This window comes from Myodes glareolus, chromosome 15 (genome assembly GCF_982192425.1).
Source record: "Myodes glareolus chromosome 15, mMyoGla1.1, whole genome shotgun sequence".
NCBI lineage: Eukaryota > Metazoa > Chordata > Mammalia > Rodentia > Cricetidae > Myodes > Myodes glareolus.
In genome coordinates, this window is record NC_142040.1 from 51,428,212 (window position 1) to 51,451,087 (window position 22,876).

Here is a 22,876-nt window from a genome sequence, read left to right on the forward strand (position 1 = left end):
CTCCAGGATGAGGCTTCCAGGTCAGCTCCAAACCTATTTCTTCAAGTCCTGTGTCTGAAGTGGGTGATACCTTCAGCAATAGAAGTTTACCTTCCAGATCTGGGAGGCAACCAAAGGCAGCAGCAGTGCCCATATTGTTTGAGAAGTCTCCAGAAATTCCCTGAGCAATGGCACCAAAGTCCATTGTATGAAAGTCTCAAAGAACTAATTAAACTGTTTGAGCATATTCCATATTTGAGTATATCCCATGCCTCAGAAAAAGGGAGAGAGTAAAGAGAGGTGGGGGGAGGGCAGAAATAAGAGAAATGGAAGTGGAGGAAAGGGGGGAAGAAAAAGAACTCCAATTCAAGCTGTCTACTGTCACATTAGTGAGGATGAACCTGACAGACCCATCACCATTTATCTTTAGTGTTTCCTTGAACTTCTAAAGAATTACTTTCAGCTCTGAAACAGCCCTTGACTGTAGAACTGGGTGAGAACCTTGACTTTTTGTGGCCCAGGTTTCTTAGCTATGTGAAAAGTGTAATATCCACTGTTATAAAATCTTTTGTTTTGAGAAACAATTAAGATAAGGCACCAAATATTGTTTTTATTTGTTTGTTTGTTTATTATTTGTAGGAAGTATGGCATCTTGATGATCATAGCTCTCATGTAACATTTCTATTACTTTCCTGGTTCTTATACGATTGCCGTGTTGCTTCCCAGGTCCTGCTCTGGGCTGCCTTCAGTCAGTCCATTTCTACACAGCCAGCAGAACACCGTTTCCTTGGCTCTGGGAGCCCTTTTTCCCTTGGGCCTCACATGTCCCTATTGCTTCTCTGCCTTCAACTCTGCTGCCATGTCCAGCTAATTCTCTCCCAGCACCAGCTTCCCTGTCAGCCATTCAACCTTCTCAGATGTCCTTTGCGGTTTACTCTGTTGACAGTGTTTTCCTCCAGTTCTTCCCAGGGCTCCCCATTTCATGTCTTTCCATCCTTTCCTTTCCCATGAAGTCTTTTCTGACAATGTTGTTCCTTGGAAGCTCCCTAGCCCCCCTCCCAGATTAACAGTATACTCCTGTGCGGGACATGTTTACTTCAGTCTTTCTCGTTTGACTGCTAGCTCCAGGAGAGCAGAGATTCCATGTGGTTAGCTTATGGATCCTCACCACCTAGAATAAACCCTGGCATTGCTCAGGCTCTCAATACATATTTAAGGAACGGAATTAATGGCTGGAGAGATGGCTCAGCAGTTAAGACCACTGATTAGTCTTCTGGAGGACCTGGTTTTGAATTATGAACACCCACATAATGGCTCAAAACCTTAACTCCAGTTCCAGGAGATCCAGCTCTCTCTTCTGGATTATGTAGGCACCAAGCATGCATGTGGTGCTCAAGACATGCAGACAGGCAACACATCCATGTCCATAAAAATAAATAAACAGGTAAAATTAAAAAATGAACGAATGGAAGATGAATGGCAGATCCAGCCTTGAAATCAGGCAGAGCGATGACTGGAATAAACTTCTTTGGACTCTTTCCAATGGATAATGGATAAAAATGTGACCTGCCCAGGTGGTGGTGACACAGTGTTGCAGGAAGGGGCTGCTTCCTCCTGGTTGCCTGGTTAGCTTAGCCCCAAAATAACCACACAGAAACTGTGTTCATTAAATCACTGCTTGGCCTATTAGCTCTAACATCTTATTGGCTCTTACACCTTGATTTAACCCTTTTCTATTAACCTATGTATCTCCACATGGCAGTGGCTTACCAGGAAAGATTCGGCATGTCTGATTCTGGTGGCTCCATGGTGTCTCTCCCTCACTCTGTTTTTTTCCTCCCAGAATTCAGTTGTATCTTCCCTGCCTACCTAAGTTCTGCCCCATCAACTAAGCCAAGGCAGTTTCTTTATTCATTAACCAATGAAAGCAACACATGAACAGAAGGACCTCCTACATCAACACATGTCTTTAATTCTAGCACTTAGGAGTCAGAGGCAAGCGGATCTCTGAGTTCAAGGTGAGGCTGATCTAGAGAGTGAATTTCAGGACAGCCAGAGTTACATAGAGAAACCCTGTCTTGAAAAAAACAAATGAACAAACCAAGAAACAAAAAACAAAGCAAAAAGGAACCTGTCAGGAGTTCCAGTAGAAATTCCCTTCTCTCTCTCAGGGTTTCCACCATCCAGAAAATGACCATCTGATCCCTTTGCTTTTGTTTTCAAAGATCCAGGAATGCTATTTCCATTACAAAGACTTGTGTGGAGTAATGGTACCTGCTGATGAGATGCTATTTGGAGAAAACATAGAGAAACTTTCCCATGCCAAGCAAAGTTGGTCCAATCAACTCATACTATGGGCTGTTGATTCTTCATTCAAGTTTATAGTCCTTTCTTTAATACCAAGGACTTGGTCTTTAAGGCTGAGTGTTGTAAGGCTCCTTCCATGGCATTATCCAAACTATCAAGGAATCTAGTTCCAGGAAATCTTAATGTTTGTTCAAAAACAGAGTAGGTATTCTGTGGTTCTGATTGATAGTATATACAAGCCTGATAAATGTACTACAGAATCATATAGCTTAAAAATAAGAGATGGAGCTGGGCGGTGGTGGCGCACAACTTTAATTCCAGCACTCAGGAAGCAGAGGCAGACAGAACTCTGTGAGTTCGAGGCCAGGCTGGTCTACACGAGCTAGTTCCAGGACAGGCTCCAAAGCTACAGAAAAGTCTTGTCTCAAAAAAAAAAAAAATGGATGGCCTTAATTTATTGGCCCTACTTACCTGAATAGGGGAAACTTTCCCTCCTGACTACCCATTAACTTTCTACCCAAGTTCTGGAGAATCAAATATAGAGGAGTGCTATCGCTTCTAGAATTTAATTTAATCTGTTAAATGGCCTTGTACTAACATACAATGTACATGGCATGCTGGATTCCTTTTTAAATACCAGGAGGTTCTATTGAATTCAGTGTAGGCATACTCGTTTATTTGAAATGACACCCTAACACTATGGCACCACTGTTAGCATTCTATATGGGGGGCATAAGCTATGCCTTTAAAACTAATATATATATTGCTGTGGCATCCAGTCAGGTTCTATGCAAGCTTATCTGAGGAAGGGACAATAGCTGCAGTGTTTCCATTGTGTCAAGAGTATATGGAGAGACGGCTCAGATGTTGAACACTCTTGCTGTTCTTGCAGAGGACCAGGGGTCAGTTCCCAGCATCTGTATGGTGGCTCACAACCGTCCTTATCTTTGGTTGCAGGGGACTTGATGTCTTCTGACTTTGCAGCACCAAGCATTCAGGGGGTACACACACATACCTGAAGGCAAAATACACATACATATAAAATTAAAATATACTTTCTTTATCAAAAGAGTTTATCTGCCAAGTTACAGCAGTTCTAGATGCACTACTAATATCATATCATTGTTATGTGGTTCTGGGGATCAAAGTCAAGGCTTATACATTAAGGAAAACTAAGCCATCAGATGCTAATGAGGTATTTATTAAGCACTGTTTGCCATTTTATGTTGACCACATGGTGAAGAAATTAAGAAAATGCAACAGAACAAGATTATAAATGTTAAACTAGCATGGTTGGCACAAAATAATCAGATGTTGAAGCCTGAGTTTTTGAGAGAAGAAAATGAGCTAACACGGAGACTATGGAGTGCAAGAGGGTGTTTCCTCTGGTGCAGTGTCGGAAAGGAATGCTATTTAAATGGTGATGGAAGAGTGATAAGACGTTGGCTTTATTGGTTGTCTGTGTGCAGCTGTGACTAAAATCGAAGAGAGCAACTTAAAGTGGTGGGGGAGTTTATTTTGGTTCGTGGTTTCAGAAGGGGCATGGTTGCTTGGTCCAGTGCCCCGGGCTGCACATCATGGCAGCAGAAGCCTGTGGTGGAGAAACCATCTGTTTTTATTCCAAGTACCAACTGATCTTTCCTTTTTATTCCTCTATTATCATATTATGCATATTATTACATGTGTTATATTATGTACCACATATTATATATATATGTATGTATTCCTCTATTTTGCTTATCCATTGTTCAGCTGATGGACATCTGAATTCTTCCCAGTTTGGGCTGATGATGAATGAAGCATCTCTGAACCCACTTGCTCAGGTCTTTATGTAGAAAAACACTTCCCTTTCTCTTGCCTAAACACCACAAGTGGATCACTGGTGCTGAGTCAAGTGTATGCCCAACTTCATCAGAAACTGCTCGAGCAGTTTCCAAAGGAGCTGTGGGACCCTGTCTACTCACTGGTAGCATGGGAGGGGTCCTGTCTGCCTTCTTACTGGCAAGTGGCATTGTAAGTCTTTTAAAATGGCTTTTCACGTTTAGCTGTTTTAAGAAGTGGCAAGCTTTCTAATTGTTATTAAAATTACTAAACTGAAGAAGAAAATTATTCTCATCAACAATAAAACTCAGGCAGGTTGAATTAAATCCTAAAAGCTTGTATAATTGGGTAAAACGACAAGAAGATTCATGAATCTTCATTTGTACTCTTTCCCAAGGCCCACACAGCCTAGTGGCAATGCTGCGTTCACCCATCCGGTTCTCTCCACCCTGAAGTTTACTCTTAGGAAAGTGTATTAACTCCTTGGAAACTGTCTGAACTCCAACCTCTCCAACAAGAGTGATTCCAAGGCTGTACCTACTTACCATCATACCCCTGCCTCCTCCACACTAGGTCTAAATAGAGAGCAATGTGTTGCAAAGCGAAGTGGCCAGACCCTAGCCTAGGAAGAGGCGTCTATGTTTAAGTGATCATCTGTTGTGGCTCCAAGGGCCACCATGGAGTGGGCGAACCAAGCAAACAAGAGCCTGCTAGCAGTCTGGTCTTCATCCTACAGACCGCTAATGCGAGGAACTCCTAGGGTGTGCAAACGGCAGCGCACTGTGCTTGCCCATTCATCGCAATAGACTATGCTTATCCCACCGTAGATAGCTTGAGTAGAGCTGCGGGTTCAGCTTCAGGATCCTTAAATCCTGGGTATGTAGGGTTAGAGAAGGCTCATCTATGCTAACACTGGCATCTTTTCTGGCTGAGGAAGGGGCTGAGAGTCACCATGTATCTCATGGCCCAGGACTGGTGAGATGACTCGGCAGGTAAAGGCATTTGTTGCCAAGCTTGAGTTCAGTCTATGGGCCCCTCATGGCGGAAGGAGAGAAACGACGCTGTGAACTTGTCCTCCGAATCACACGAGTGCTGTTGTGGGTATGTGGTAACGTAAAAGAACTTCAACTTTTCAGTGTAATATAAAGAATACTGACTAGTAGAGGAAAATGTGATTTTTCTGTTTCAGATTTGATCCTCAGCATTTTAAAATGCTGCTTCTTCCTGACAGCAAGGGTGTGTCCCCTTGGAGCAACGGCGCCTGGACTCAGGGAGCAGTGGCACTCCTGGGTTGGGGAACGTGTTTATTGATTTGGGATTTTCAGAAGCTTCAAATATTTAAGAGCACTCCTCTCTCCTCTCAGCTGCCTCTTCCTTTGAGGACCACCAAAGCCCAGAGGAAGGTCAAGTTTGTTTAGATGCTCTTCACGGAATATGAGGTCTCTTTAAGCTTTTTTGGTTTTCTAGCATGTTTGAAATATTTTATCCACATCACACTGGCAAGTCGACCCTTTCCAAATGACTGTAAAATATTAGCAACGGGGTCATCCATCACATATTTTCATGTTTACTTAATATATGTTAGAGGCAGAACACATGCTGTGGAGTTGGACAACTTGAGTTCATGGGCATGCCAATAATGTGAGACCCTTAGCATCAACTGTCTCACCAATCTCTTTGTTTCCTTACTTGGTGTGAAGGTGTTTGATTGCTGGGCTCGTTGCATTCATAAAGCTAACGATTACACAGTTTGCACTATTTTCACAATTATTCATACAATAATAATTTTTGTTGCAGTTTTGTTACATTTTTTTTTTTTTGGTTTTTGATTTGTCAAGACAGAGTTTCTCTGTAGCTTTGGAAACTGTCTTGGAACTTGTTCTTGTAGACCAGGCTGGCCTCGAACTCACAGAGATCTGCCTGCCTCTGCCTCCCTCGTGCTGGGATTAAAGGCATGTGCCATCACCACCCAATTTACTACATAATCTTAAGCAAGAAATTTCTCTCCAGTGGTATTCCTCACTTCCTTTTCATTAAAAAACTTAGAATCAAGGCTTAATAAAAGAATAAAGAAGATTGATCTCCTGGTATGCTTTGGTAACTGTATATACCCAACCACACTACCACACTATTATCGATATGTTTTGTGTTTGGAAAAATAAACACACATTCAATGTCAATGACTAGTAGAATTTCTCTCTCTCTCTCTCTCTCTCTCTCTCTGTGTGTGTGTGTGTGTGTGCTTGTGCATGCACATGTGTTCAGATGGGCATGTGAAGAAACCACAGAAGTATGTACAGTGTCCTGATCTTACTCTTAGTCTCTTGAGACAGTCTTTCTCTGAACCTGGAGCTAGATTGGTGACCAACAAGCCCAACCACACCTGGCTGGGTATCAGTGGGTACTGATATTTGAACTCAGGCTTCCACAGCAAGTGCAAGTGCCCACCATCTATCTCTCCAGCTTGCTAGTATGATTTCAAAGTGTGACGTGCACAAAGGAATTCGATTCCAGTTTACATACATAATAATTATAGTTGAATGTAAATATTCAAATTGAGCAAAATCCTCCCAGAACATATTAATTGTATGATTACAGTGATTGATTGTGATTGATTATAATGCCACGTTACACACACACACGTCTATATCTATCTCTCTATTTATATAGTGATGATAGACTCAATGTCTAGGTCAAGTATTTTATGTACTTGGAGCAACCATTTCTTTTCCTATCGACATGCCACACTGTTCAAAGACGAGGTTAACAAAGTCTTACATGGTACTGCAAAACCTTTATCAAATCGAGGGTTTAATAACTCCCCCTAACCGTGAGGACATATAAAGGACTAGATTTTATCCATCTCTCCCGATAGACACCTAGGCAGTAGAACTTGAGCAATGGTGGAGATCTGTGCTTCATGAAATAATATCCAGTCGGCTGATCTTATCATTTTTTTTATCAAAAAGAGAGACTCATTTTTTTTCTTATCAAAAAGAGAGACTTGGTTTGCAAAAGCAAACTGTGGGGTAAAAAAAAAAATCCTGGCTTTTCATCTGACTGTAGAGAAGACGCAGATAGAACTGACTGTGGTATTATCTGGAAACACTGTCTCCCCTCCCCCTCCTTCTCCTCTTCTTCGTTTCTTCTTCTTCTTCTTCTTCTTCTTCTTCTTCTTCTTCTTCTTCTTCTTCTTCTTCTTCTTCTTCTTCTTCTTCTTCTTCTTCTTTCCTCCTCCTCCTCCTCTTCCTCCTCCTCCTCCTCCTCCTCCTCCTCCTCCTCCTCCTCCTCCTCCTCCTCCTCCTCCTCCTCCTCCTCCTCCTCCTCCTCTTCTTCTTCTTCTTCTTCTTCTTCTTCTTCTTCTTCTTCTTCTTCTTCTTCTTCTTCTTTTCTTCTAACTTGAAGGCTACTCCACAGTCCTGATCTATATCAGACTGCACTTACTTCCTGTACACAGACTGCACACTTCCCATCTCTGACACTAGGAGGCACTAGACTCTTCTTTGTTGTTGTATTGGAAGGTAGGCAGTTATCTCCCCAAAGCTAAGCCAATAGATATCTGATTTATTTACCATCAAGTCAAGTTTTGTGAGGTCAGATCTGAGTGCCAGAACCCAGGTCAACTGTCTGCTCCACAGGTGTAAGGAAACATGGGGCACAGAGGTTTTGCCTTTCTTCTTGAGGAGACGCAGACTTATAAAGACCCTGTAAACAGGAAGGATATCACATATCAGAAATGCCAAATAAACTTGACAAATGTTCATTTCAGTTGGGTCTAGATCAAAAGCTCTGAACTGGGAGATCGTCTATAAACCCATGTCAGGAGTCAAGCCCCCTTTTCCCCTCTTTCTCTGACATATTTTATTAGCATCTCTGCTGAGTTACTATGATAGTGTCAGACCTGACTTGTGTATCTTCCAGATCTCTTCCCCCTATTTCAGTTCACAACTTACAGTTACTGGGAGTTTATTCCATTTTCTGAAACAGGAAGTTGAATATTTGGGGTGGCTAACACCAGCCAGGAGCATCTGTCAGTCAGTGCAAACAGGGTGCACAAGTCTATCTTTGCCCTTCAGACGGGACAGCCCCAAGCATGTTTAATGTAGCTCCTCTGTGGCAATGAGCTTGGTGCCCACAGTGACACCTGCCTTGAGAACACCTCCATTTGCTCTGTCCTTTCCTTGTCTCACTTCTCCATCAGTGTTTACTTCATGGCCAGCTGCTTGTCCCTGAACCTTTGTTTCAGCTTTGGCTTCTGTAAAGATCCTAAATAAAACAGTTGTCTTCCCTATAGCATGGAAGCCAATCACCTTCCACCTCTCCCATAGACTTTTATAGATGATGAAAGTTCTGGCCATTTTTTTCTAACTCTGCTACAGGCCCTTATCCATAACAACTACTAAGGAGGTCTTTGTTGTATTTATTAAATTGGATTAAAATTAAAATGATGGGGAGATTTGACAGGTTTCAAGTTTTATGTCACTGTATATCCATACAATTTAACTCTTTGGAAGTATTCATGCTATGTGATAAGGAGAGAGTGTTGCTTATTTTGTTTTGTTTTTTTATTCTGGGGATTGGTTGAAGACAAGACCTTATACATGCTAAGCTTGTGCTCTACCTCTGAGATACACCTCTAGCCCCAGAGTAGTTATTTCTGATGACAGTGTTTATTAGAGTTATGTTAGTGAATTTATAACTTCTATTCATGGGTTATTACTGCTTCTAAGAATGTCAGTTATTCATGAGGATGATATCCTGTTGTGTGATCGCACATTCTGGATGGTTTGATTTCTCCTCAGTCTCTTGGGGCTAAGTGTATTTCTACTGTCCAAAACACCTCATGAGGCGTGCTGGAGAGCCAAAGGAGCTTGACTGACCATGAGGTTCACTCTGAACCCATGTCTAAGTGGAATAACTTCCTGCCCCACTGTCATTGACCCCCAGGACAGGCATTTTCTACTCTTCGGAATCGTAGTCAGATCGATGGTCTTTAATTTGTTTCATTCCTGAGGGTTTTTTTGTTTGTTTGTTTGGTTTGGATATATTCCAGGGTCTTTGATCAGAAAGTGGATTTTCAATGTGGATTTGATGACTAACAATAAGTAAAACAGATGCTTAGTATTATGTAACAGCTGGCAGACTCTGAATGGTTTGTCTGTGGTTCTCAAAAAGAATGAAACAAGGATACGGTCATCAAGCAGGAATGAAGTCTCAGTGGAACTACCCTGACATGTTCCCGGGTGTCATCACTTTCTGGTAGGTTGGCACAGGGACCACAGGCATGCCTTCCCAGAAGCTCCCTGCCTCTGTCAGAACACGGAAGAGACTCCTAACTTCCCTGCCTGTTTATGGCTGGGTCTCCTCTTTTACTTGTCGGTCAACACCCTCAGTGTCAGTGCACTGCCTCGCTTCAGCTCCTCAGGAGTAACTCATGATGGCCATCGGCTCGCTCTAGCCTTTAGCTGTAACCACTTTAGACACCACTGGAAGTCGAAAGTTGATTGGTTAGTCTTTATCCCAGATTCTCACTTCTGGAAAGATCTGCATACCTGGCTTATTGACTCTGTCTTTCACCATTCTCTGGCTTTCAAAAGGCTCTAACACATTATCCTAGTGCTGCTCCTGATCAATTCCCATGAGAACGACTGCAAGGGAAGATTTTAACTTTTGGCTCATGGTTTCAGATGGCTCAGTTTATAGCTCATGGGTCCACTGGTTCTGCATTGGTAATAGTGGAAGTGTGGCAGAGGTAACCCATTTCATGGTGGTTAGGGAGCAGAGAAAGCAAGAAAGGGACCCGGTGTAACCTATAACCTTTAATTATGTCCACAGTGGCCTACTTCTTCCTACTAACACTATCTCCTAAAGTTTCTACAATGTCCCCAAATATCAATGCCTTGTAAAGACCAATTATTAACACATAAGCCTGTGAGGAACATTTCATATTCAAAGAAGTTCCATAAGTATAAGGATCCCCTGGGGAGTCTGACACAAAGTAATCATGGGTAAGTACTGTCTAAATAGACAGGAGTGGAAACAGCCTACATGCCCTCCAAAACTAGATATAATATACAGTAGTTAAAAGAATGAGGCACTACTGATGTGAATAATCTATTAAGATTAGAAAATGAGAAAAGCAAGATGCATAAACATATGCACAGTTTTAATACCAACTGCACAATTGACGGGGCACTCTTGTATGTGTGTGATTTGTTTATGGAGATACTCACAAGAGATTAGTAGAGGAGGAGAATTAAGTGATGTGTGGCGGAGAACTGTAGAACATTGTGGTTTGCTTTTGTTTTTGTTTTTTTTTAAACTGAGAATCTATCTTCTCTTTTTTTTCTTTCATCTATGCATCTGTTACCTACCTAAATGAATGCAAATAATTACCAATAAATTCTGCACCAGTGGGTTCTCCAGGTGTGAATCCTATGAGAACGATTCCAAGGCAAATGACTGGATCACAAAGAACACAAATAGACATTTTTCCCTGTCCATGGATTTTGGTGATTGTGTAAGTCATAGAATCAATCCCTTCAAACATAGGTGAGGAGCTGGAATGATGATTTTAGAACAATTAAAGCAAATTGTCTATAAACCCCAGGACAGAAGGATATAGTATTACAGGGAGAGATCTTAGTGGGTGTATTTAAGGTGACAGAACAAAACGCGTTTAAACACATAAATAGACTTGACCCAAGGATATTAAAATAGAGTGGAAGACTGATTTTCGAACTCTACTTCTCCCTTTTTACACTGACTGCTGAGGCCTCAGGCCAGTGATTTATGCTGGTCAGACTTGGATAATAGTGCTTAATGATCAAGCGCACCACTCCACTCTCTTGTTAGATCAATTACTTGATGTTTATAAAATGCTTTGAAGGAATAAAATTCCAGGGTGCAAGGCAGAGCCTGTTTAGACATGTGTGCTGTCATGGGAACCAGAAGCCTGGAGTCAGGGCTTTAAGCAGGTCTACAATCATTATTTAGTGAAGCCAATGTTTTTAAAGGGCCAGGGCTTCTAAATATTTCATAAACATTCATGTCAGGGAAATCTCCATTTTAATTGCATTTTCTGATTCCCATCTTACTTGTCTTCAACAGTGTCAAAGGTACAGAAAGTAAAATTTGACTGTAGTGATTCCCAGAAAAAAAAATTGCTCTTTTCAACAGGAGGGAAGCAAGCTTAAGAGACATTATGGTATTTAATTCAACAAAGAAGCCATATGTTCTTTTAGAGCCAGTGAGTTAAGGGTGAATGTTGACTTCTGAGCAGTATATATTGAGCTAGACTTTAGAAAAATAACATGTTGAAAAGAAATGTATGGACCCAGAAGGCTTATAGAGTCAGTGAGCGGTTCTGCAGGGTCTCTCACATCCTTGCGCATAGGGGAAGATGTGCACTGACTAGCCTGTGTCCCACATCATCTTCTCAAAGATGCTTAGTACTTAACAGTGTTTGACAATAGAGATAGTGAAGTAGGGAAATGTGCATACTGTACTTAGTAAAGCATTGGTTTCTCTAAGTTTGGAGTTCCTCTCCCATTAGTACCACATACCATGCATGGTCATCGAGTGTGCTGGTTCCTGGGGCTCATGAGTTGGTGTGAACATTCTCTTCCCTGGCTACTGCTATCACCATGTGTGACAAACGCTCCTGCGTCTTTCACTCAGGAGTCTCCTGGTCTTCCAGTGTCCATGAAACTGTGGCTTCTTATTGTACATGTGTGTAGATTCTCAAAGTCCCTTCCAGTTCTTGAGAGGAAAACATTCTCCTTAACATTAGCAAGAAATAAATATTGTAAATAATGTAGCAACATTTGAACTATACACACAAATTCTAAGCTTTGCAAGTAGCTAAGTTAAAAAGCCAAAAGACCAGATGAAATTTAGCTCAATGATATATTTTTTCTGTCACCTCCATAGGTGTAAAATATTATTACCTCTATATACAACAAGTAAAAATATCGATGAACAATTTTCATTGTTTCTTTCATATGAAGCCTTCAAGATTTGGTGCACTCTTTTGCACACCCTGCACATCTTGATTCAAACCAGTCACATTTTCACGATTCAATAGCTGTATGTGGCCAGTGGCGTCAGTTTGGAGCAGTGCAGCTTTAGTATGTAAAATATGGTAAAACGAAAGTAAAAGTTATTGTGCCCGAAATGGATTTTCCATTCAAAAATTATATTCAGAAAGTCGGCGACATTGCTCACTGCTCCTGCCCCTCCTGAGACTCTGAGTCATGTTCGGCATGCTCCCAAATTCAAGGCTGACAGACCAGCGAGGAAATCTTTCGTGCGTTATTTAATCTTCCCGTGCTCCTGAAGGCACATTTGGGATTGTGGGTTCTTCTGCAGCTGCCGGTAATAAGATAGGAATGTCGGATAAGAGTCATTAAGGACAAATTTGATACCAATTCATTGAGCCATGCCTCGTTGTCCTGAGTCCAGAGGCTGAAAATTAATGTGCCTGAAATTTCCTTCCAGTTTTCTTTGAGAAGATTATCATCTATCTGACTAAAAGAGAGGGTGATAAGCTGAACTTTGGCCCATGAAGCTTGGTGTTTAAATAGGAGACCGTGAAGGCAGCTTTGCTGCCTTGCTTCGGTTTGCTCCTTGGCCTGCCTGTAACACAAGGTGGCCATGATTGGTTGAAGGAGCAGGGGGACACGGGTGAGGGAAGGGAGTACCTGAGACACGAGGGACGAAGATACAGCTAAATACTGTGTCTTGAAAGAACACACATATTAACAGTGTCACCAGGCCTCAGACCTTACTGGGCTTGATTACAGTAAAATAAATAATTGTGCAAACTTTTCATCATTTGGGATTAAGGAGATACATACTGCATTGGAAACAAGAATTATTAATTTACAGAGATCATATTACCTGCCCATATATCATTATGATTCCCATATATGGCCAAATGGTACACATTGCAGAGATTTTTTTTAAAAGTTCTGTAACCCGCAAAATTGATGCTTGGAAACTATCTTTTGTGTAAGATTATGAAATTAAAACTTTATTTAATTCCTGAAGATGTCATCCACATGTACAGTGTATCTTGATCATAGCTGACCCTCCACGGGATGAAAAATGATCTTAGGGAGACAGATAAGAGCAAAGAATAATGGCATAAATGTAGACGATGCCATACTGAATCCCTACTTTATCTGCTGACTTTAAAAGAGAAAAATAAAATGTCACATATAGGAAAAAGGTTGTAACTGAGTTCATTATGTTAAACAACAACAACAACAACAGAAAAAAGCTGAACTCGGAAGAAAAATACCACATTTTCTATCAGATTCAGAATCTAAATTCAAAATTAGCTATAGGTCACATATGTATTGATACACAGATGAAAGTATATGGGGAATTACGTTGGACCTGGATTTAATGTACACTCAAAAGCAGAGAAAAATTCAATCAAGGGCGGGCGACATGGCTCAGTAGTTAAAATTACTGTTCCAGAGGACCCAGGTTCGATTCCCAGAACCCATACGGTGCCTGAACCCACAGGTGGTGACTCCAGTTCCAGAGGATCTGATGACCCCTTCTGTCCTCCACAGGTACTGCATATAGTTGCTGCATAAATGCAGACAAAAATACCCATAAAATAAATAAATAAATAAAAACATCCTTAAAAAGTTTAATTTGAGCCAGGTGGTGGTAGGTCACACCTTTACTACCAGCCTTTGGTACGCAGAGGTAGGAGGATCTCAGTGAGTTCGAGGCCAGTCTGGTCTACAAAGTGAGTTCCAGGACGGCCAACACTGTTACACAGAGAAACCCTGTCTCAAAAGATAAACAAACAAACAAAGAAACAAGCAAAAAGTTCAATTAGATTCAAATGATCGTGTTTATCATTTGGTCTGAATGCAATACGTCATTAATGTTTAACTTAGATCATTAGCCTGATAATTAGTATCTATTGAAATTAACGCTTGGGGATAGTATTTTGGTTTGTGTCAGAATAAAGTAATTTTAGAATTAAAATGGCAAATTCCCATGCAAATAGTGCAAATGGGTCCTCTGTCAGCATCTAGGGGTGGCAGAAAAGGAAGTAGAGGTCCCTCTTGCCATGCAACATGGAACGAGAATCTCTCCCACCTTAGGGGCCTCCTAGAAAGTGAGAGGCCTTGGATGGTTCTGGGGACACCGTTTATTCAGCTGCTTGAGTACTATTTCTCAACTCTGCTGTTCTGTCATTTATATTTTTATTTATTTAAAAATTTGTGGGTTCTCCTTGTGACCCCTGATTGTGCAGTGCAGTCTACAAGCTCCCTCTGCCCCTCAGAGGCATGCTGCTCTCTGAAATATGCCGAGACCCATCCTTGTACCAACATCCCTTACTAGGCCACTGGGCAGAATTAATGGCCAGAAGGGCTGCAGGCTTCAAAGGGCCAACTGCATCGCCACAGCAGGTCAGACCCTGGAAGGGCCTCCGATGGGAACAGACACCTGGAAAAACACAAAGGATGCGGCCTGGTTCTTTATTTCAGCTTCTCATTCCCCTGAGCAGGATTTGCCAGGACTACCCCTCTGATGCCTCTCGTCATAAAGGGCCTTTTGTGCTGCCGAGCTGGGGAAAATAGTGGGTGTCAGACAAGAGCCTTCTCAGAGCTAGTCCTTTTATCTTTGGATTCTCAGCCACCGCATCTGGACCTTTCCATGCCTAACAAAGGTTGGCACCACAGTGCTCCCATAATGCTTTGTTCGCCTCGTACAGTCAGCTCCACTCACCCTTGGAGAGTGTTCACAGGTAAATGCTCCCGGAAAACTAAAATATACTTAGTCTTTCCAGGTACAGCTCAGCATGTGTTCCTGTGGGAGCCCAGCGCGTTTGTTGAATGAATGAATGAGCTACTGATTGAACACCTATGTAACTCTAGAACAAAACTTTCTCTTTAGAAGCAGAACTATTCATCTTCGTTTGTCTCTCCCCTACTCTGCCACCTCATGCAGTCGCCTCTGAGGACAAGTGGCTTCCATTGCCTTACCTCTACTGGGTTAGTTGTAGAGCTACTATGGATGCATGTCTCAGCAGACCATGCTTTAGTCTCTGAATAGCGGGATCTGATTACGTGTGTTCTCTTTTCTTATCTCTATTTCCAGAGCCCAGCATCTTATCTTAGCACTGGTAAGATGGAGGAAACAGTGCTTATGTTTAAAAGTGAAGGGCTGAGAAGCTAAACGACATTGCTGTTCTATGCTCCAGAGTAGTTGAATGGTAATCTTTCAGAAAACATTAGTGTACTCTCCGGATTTACCTCTCAGTCCCCTGCAGTCTGCCCATGTCATTATATCCCACTCTATCTCCATTTCCTGGGGACTTCACTTCTTAGTGCTGATCTGAGATCCCCCTGGGTTTTTTCTTCAGTCCTTCTCAGTCTTCTTTTCTAGTCTATGTCTAACGTTTATGCCACCCACCAACCCACAGAAACACTTTCTACCAGGGACTCCACAGACACTACAATTGCCTAGAACCAAAGTGGACATCACCAACCAAATAACAGAGCATCGAACCAAAGAAGACAAGACCATAGATTTACACCAAGAAACATTTCAAACACCATCGCTTCAGATGCCTAGATCTCAACTCTCTCTCTCTTCTCTCTTGCTCCTCTTCCTCTCCATGTCCTCTGGCATGAATAGACAAGACAATATGCCTCCTTCAGAAGCCTGCAACCCCTATTGGAATAGGCCCCAAGAAAAGCAAGTTAGTAAAAACACAAGACAAGGACTTTAAAATAGCAATTACAAATATGTCTAAGAACCTGAAGGAGGATATGAATAAATGTCTTAATGAAACCATAAACATACAAATAGTTGGATGAAATAAGTCTAACCAAGTAGGTGAAAGACTTTTAGGATAAAAACTTGAAGACATTGAAGAAACAAATTGAAGAAGATGACCCATGCTTACAGATTGGTAGGACTGACACTGTGAAAATGGCCACCCTATGGAAACTTACTTACAGATTAAATGCAAAATGCACTAAAATTTCAACTCAGTTTTTCACAGAAATTGAAAAAGTCAACTTCAGCTTCATATGGAAATACACACCTACACGCACACCAAAAAAACCCAAAAAAAACAAAAAAGCAAAAACCTTAGGATGGCTAAAACATACCGAACCATACAAGAACTGCCAGAGGTATCACCAACTCAAATGTCAAGTTGTATTACAGAGCTATAGTAATAAAATACAGCATAGTATCGGCATAAAAACATGATGGAATTGAATTGAACATTCAGAAATAAGTCCATACATCTATGACAAAGAAGCCAAAAATGTACCCTTGAGAAAAGATTACGTCTTCAGCAAATGGTGCTAGTCAACTTGGATGACTGCATGTAGAAGAATACAAATAAATCCATATTTGTCATTGGGTGCAAAACTCAACTCCAAATGGATCAAGAATGTCCATAAAAGACCAAGTATCCTGAATCTGATAGAGGAGAAACTGAACTCACAGGCACAGGAAGAAGCTTCCTCAATGGAACACTGATAGCACTGGCACGAAGATCAATAATGAATAAATGAGGTTTCATGAAACTAGAAGGCAAAAGACACTGTTAATTGGACAAAATTACAGTCTATAGGATGGGTAAAGATCTTGACCAATTATGTACCTGAGGGAGGGTTAGTATCTATAATAGACAAAGTACTAAAGAAACTGGACATCAAGAAGACAATCCAGTGTTTAAATGGAGTAGAGAACTAAACAGAGGACTCTCCAAAGATGAAGCACAACTGGTTTCATCTTTGAATACATGTTCAGATTTGAATACATGTTCACCATCATAGCTATTAGGGGAATGCAAATACAATTACTTTGAGATTTCATCTTGGTCAGGATGGCCAAGATTAATAAAACAAATGACAGTAAGGCCTGGTAAGGATTCAGGGAAAGAGGAACATTTATTCACTAACTCAGTGCAAACTGATATAGCCCCTGTGGGAATCAGTGTGAAGTTTCCTCAGGAAGCTGGGAATCACTCTGCCTCAAGATCCAACTGTGCCACTCTTAGTACTATACCCAAAGCACTCTATTTTCTACAACAGAGGTACAGGCTACCAAATTAGAAACAGACTAGATGTCAATCAGTGGATGAATGGATGATGAAAATACACTACATTTACACAATAGCGGTTACAAAAATTGGAATTTCCAGGTAAATAGAAGGGACAAGAAAGATCATCCTGAGTGAGGTAATCCAACTCCCCCAAAAGACAAATATTGTATGTTTTCTCTTATATGTAGATGCAAGTTTTTAGGCTTTTTGAGAGAACCAAATAACCACAGAGATTGGGTACCATGTAAGGGACTAGTGAGGTGGGGAGGCTCCCCTGAAGAAGGAGAAATAGAGCCTAGTGTTATGGAGAGATGAAGAGGAAAGTAGAATAGAAAGATTAAATAGGGAGGAGGATGGGAGAGAAGGGTAAAGGAGTGAGTACGAGGAGGGGCCACTAACTGCAAAGGCTATTTGCAAAACAACATGGAAGCCTACAATTGTAGAAGCTTCCTTAAATGCATACATGAATGAATTCACCCAGAACTAATGGAGACAATGCCCCAACTAGACGTCTTATACCAACCACATAAAACCTCCAGTGCCAGGAATAGGTTACAGGCCACTTTTAAAGGTATCACTTGATGGTAAGGTCCTACTTCTGAAGAAAACCATTACTTATGTCATCAAACACAGAGAACTCCAACTGGTGCCTAACTAGAAGCTTCACCCCAATTGACCAGTGTTGTAAGAGGTTGCTTGTTTGTTTCCCAATTGCCCAGCAGTTGAGACCCGAAATAACCATACAGAAACTGTATTAATTAAATCACTGCTTGGCCCATTAGCTCTACCTTCTTATTTGCTAACTCTTACATCTTAATTTAACCCATTTCTATTAATCTGTGTATCGTCACAAGGCTGTGGCTTACCAAGTAAAGTTCCAGTGTCTGTCTCCAGTGGGGCTACATGGTTTCTCTCTACCTCTGCCTCCTTTCTTTCAGCATTCTGTTTAGTTTTCCCTGCTTAGCTCTATTCTACCCTATCACAGGCCTAAGACCATTTCTTTATTAACCAATGGTATTCATAGAATACAGAGAGAAATCCCACATCAGACTAGCATTTCTAGTTCTGGAAAGTACTCTGCAGTGTAACTAAAGGAGAAAAGTTATCATCGAGATCACCCAGTTACAAACCCTGTGACCTGAAGCAGCAACCTGCCTGCAAGATGTACTGATACAACAGTGGCACAAATGTTCTGGGAGAAACCAACCACATTTTGATTGGCTTTAAGGCCCACTCTATGAGATAGTATCCATATCTGACACTGCTAAAGTGACCAAGAACCTGAGACTAGATGGGTCATGGGTCTAGGGGAAAATCTAGTACTAATGTTCTTCCAAAGGAACATACAATAAGATGACTCCCAATGATGGATTCCATACCTATAAATCAGCCTTGCTCAACCCTCATCAGAAAAGCTTCTTCTTATAGTAGATGGGAATTAACTCAGAGACTCACAACTGTACAATGGGTAGAGAGTTAAGAGACTTTGGAGAACTCTGTTCTACATGGGATGTCTTCATAAAAGCCCTCTCCCTCAAGGGTCAGGGATCTATGTGGAAGAGGAGGCAGAAGTATTGTAAGAGCCAGAGGTGATGGATAACTAAGGAAACTGTCTTCCAGACACAATGGAATTGATGCATGTATGAACTCACAGAGACTATGACAGCATGCACAGACCTGTACAGATGGTGCCATAGCACTCACTTAGTTTGGTACCCATTGTCAGAGATAATATCAGTTTTCCCCAATGGAATGTCACTGGCTGTATCAACCGCACTCCAGGGTAGTCTGTATGCCCAGAAGAAGCTGACCAAAATAAAATGAACTCCACTTTTTGTTTCATTTTGTTTTATTTGGACATGTCTTTGTCTCATTGTTCTTTAGCTGGTTTTGATGGTGTGTGTGTGTGTGTGTGTGTGTGTGTGTGTGTGTGTGTGTGTTGTGGACTTTTGTTTTAGTTTTGGGAGAGAGAGAGAGAGACAGAGAGAGAGAGAGAGAGACAGAGAGAGACAGAGAGAGAGACACAGAGAGAAACATAAAGTTGGATGGGTAGGGAAGTGAGGAAGAGATGGGAGGAGTTGGGGGAGGGGAAATACAATCAACATATATTTTATGAAAAAATTTAATTAAAACAAAAGCATGTACATTGGAACTGTGAGGAACTTAGGTACCCCTTCACTGAATACACTTATTTTACAGGGGGTGGAGCCAAGGAGCAGAGATGTAAACGCTTTGCTGAAACCATCACATCAGGATGTGATGAAGCCTCCTAACTCACGTGTCCAGGATCCTCCCATGCTACTGCCCATGCAGCCATTCCCAGGGGCCCAGGAGATTGTGTTCTTAAGAAATTATTAGTCAAAATTATTAAAGAACACGGAACAATCTCAGGATAGAAGCAGAGGTTTCGAGAACGGAGTAGAAGCTGCAGGAACACGCTTAGAATAGCTCCAGAGCAACGCTACAGCTTTAGAATCAGAGCTAGTCAGCTTGATGTCAACATCTGCAGCAATGGAGCAGCCAGCATCCCTGCGCCAAGCAGCACGTGCACGCATGCTGTCCTGCAAGCGTTATTCATCCTACTCCCAAAATCTCCAGAAGGAAGGGGTCAGACTTCCACAAAATCTATAATTTATAATCTTTTCTTAAAAAAAAAACTGGCAGTTTGGGGGCCAGAGGAATGGTTTGGCAGTTAAAAACACATAATGCTCTTGCAGAGGATCCTAGTTCGAATCCCATACCCATATCAGGGGGTTCATACTCGCCTGTAACTCCAGCTCCAGAGGAGCTGATGCCTCTGGCCGCTGAGGGAATCTGCACTCTCGTGCACATGCCCACACACAAGTACACATAATTAAAATAAAACCTTTTTAAAGGTCATTTAAAAATACTTTCATAACTTATTTCATCTTATTTGGGCTCCTTGTTCCCAGAAAATGGCCAGAAAAGGGAGAACAAAGCTGTGCCTCAATTTGTTGTTGAAAGCCCCAGAACTGCCTAGGTACTAACTGGTAAGGGCAGTCTTCCTTCTGTTAATAGCCCAAGACAAATTACATGCATTTTCCACATATCTGAGAAACAAAACCAAGAACCTTCTCTAGCCTCCCATGCACGATGGAAACCTGAATGCCTAGTCCTGCAGTATCCGGTTTGTAGCCCAGACTTCTCTGGTTAGGGACTGCGGAGTCCTTCCAACAGTGGTGTATTCGTTGAGATGAACTCATGATACGTCGCTGTTCTTGGAAGGGATGATTTTGTCCGATGGGTCTGGCAGAGCACTGGCTCTCCGCAAGAAACGGGACCCATTTAAGAGCCAGTGTGCTGAGGACAGGGAGGAGAGAGAGAGAGAAGAAGAATGGGGTGCGGGGCTCTTCAAAGTGGAAAGCACTCCCAAGAAACACAGGTGTGGTAAGCGGAGGCAAGGATGTTAGAGACCAGAGCTAGGGTCAGGGTTGGAATCCAAAGACCACAAGGGGACACTTCCTGCCTTGGTGCAATGAGGAGATGACAGAGCTATCAGTGAGGCTGGGAGCTGAACCTTGGGGCCACAAGGTGGCCTTTTGGTCTTACCTGCCATCCCAGAATCATGGAGGAAGTGGAGTCGGAACTGTTTCCTGACTCTCAACCAAAGACCACTGCGCCCACAGCAGCCTTGAGAAGCCCTGAGGGTAGGGCCAAGGGTCCATTTCAGGCCCCGTGCTGCACTCTCTGAGCTGTGATTTCCTTTGATTCTGTTGTTCTTGTTCCAGTGGAGTGGGGCCTCTGTTCCCATTCTGCAGGCCACTGTTCATTCCTATTCACTCTCAATGGCTCATTTAATTCAGTGGGGTTTTGAGTTTTTAGGTTTCCCTTTCTAAATATTTCCTTTAAAAAAAAACAAAAACAAAAAAAAAAAAAACAGGGTCATAAGGAGCTTTAAGATGCCACGCATGAAAAGCCCTGAATAAATGCAGCTTGTACTGGATTGTAAAATACTGTATTGTTCTGACCTTAATTCCCTGTGTGAGACTGGAATAGGCAATTTCCTCACTGAGGCAGAAGCTGAATACCAACGGGCAGAGGCTCTAGCAGAGACAGGAATCCCAGGAGCCGGGCGTGCAAGCACTCAGGGGTATTTATGGAGAAGCCAGGGTCCATGTGAGGAATTCTTTTCTGGCTATAAATTATCTCTCCTGACTTTTGCATTAGGGTAACATACCATTCTGATGAAGAAATACATCCGTATGCACTGAAGAGATATTTGGGATCCGAGATGGCTCGCTGTCTGAGTCATTCAGAGTCATGAATCACAAAAGGCTCTCTCACTCTTGCTTAGAAAACCTACCTCCTCTTGCATGCGGCCACCTTCCCTGAGATGAGGGTTCCTCCTGCCATGGGTTAGGGAGATCACTGTTGCCTAAAGCCCCTCTTTCTTTTGATACCAGGTCAAGGGATTTCCCAGTCGCCTGCCAGCAGGACCAGCTTGGCGCATGCGTTCTTTGTACTGGTTTCTGGTGTCTTGTCTCTGCCTGCATGTTCCCTAACATTGTTCTCTTATTTATCTTCCTGCCTGGCCAGGTCACACTTCTCTATGGGCGAGCCTCCAGCCTTCAAAGGATTTCCTTACTTCTGACTCGACTGCTGTTTCGATCACAATCATGAATATGAGTTGTAAACTCCTTTTCAGTTTCAGTTTGGTGTCGGGATTAGATTGGAAAGCCAATCCCGACTCATGGGTTTTATCCACCTTCACGTGCACCCAGCATAAAACAAGATCTTTGTATTTTCCCACTAGCTGGATTTGATTGGCTGGTTGATTGATTGGAGGCCCCACCTGATCACGTGACTGAGTCATTAACTGATGTGGGACTTTAGGTGTCCTTAGAGGCATCGCTGACCCTTGTGTCCATTAGTGGATTGTCCTCTCCCAGCCTACTTCATTTTTGCTACAGTTTTCATGAGAAACACACTGGACTCTAACCCAGCATTTTCTTCTGTTTCGTCTTGTGATACAGGGTCTCCTGACAAAGCCCTGCTGGTTCTCAGCCTCATGATCCTCCGACTTCAGCTTCCCAGGCGCTGGAGCGATAGCTGTGTTACAACAGTTCCTGGTGGGTTAGGGTATGGGAAGAGGGCTACACACAGGGCGTATCATCTCACCATCTCCTTTTACAGAATGACCCCTAAATTCTTATGCGTGGGGGTGTATGCTAGCAATTTCTTCAAACAACTTTAAAACGATTGTTTTTCTACTGAGCAAATCCACATTTCTTCTAAGGCTAATTCCAATAAACTGTCATTATCCTGGGTTTTCCAGTATCACTTCCTGAAAGAGTTGAGTTTATTCTTTCTGAGCTCAGTTATTTTTTACTATTCGGTTTTTTTTCAAGACAGGGTTTCTCTGTGTAGCCCTGGCTTTCTTGGAACTCACTTTGTAGAACAGGTTAGCCTGGAAGTCACAGAGATCTCCCTGCCTGTGCCTCCCGAGTGCTGGGATTAAAGGCATGTGCCACCACTGCCTGGCTCCTGAGCTCAGTTACTGAGTCAGTGTTCCTCAAATACAGCCATTAAGGGAACCTGGGTTTAAAGAGAATCCAGGGAGTTCACAACCCCTCAGTCCACAGACCATCCGACTAAACTATCTGCGTGAGCACAGAGGGACACCAAGAATGAGGTCTGGGCCCGCTGGAGGCA

General features: G+C 42.3%; 1 long non-coding RNA gene across 1 annotated transcript; it reads right to left on the reverse strand.

Moving 5' to 3' along the window:
• Positions 1–7,480: 7,480 nt before the first annotated feature.
• On the reverse strand, positions 7,481–20,962 carry LOC146891567 (uncharacterized). Its single transcript, XR_015735043.1, has 3 exons — positions 20,774–20,962; positions 11,673–12,477; positions 7,481–7,812 (listed from the first exon to the last, which is right to left on the reverse strand). It is a non-coding gene; the product is annotated as an uncharacterized LOC146891567 (long non-coding RNA).
• Between the last annotated feature and the right edge of the window lie 1,914 nt (positions 20,963–22,876).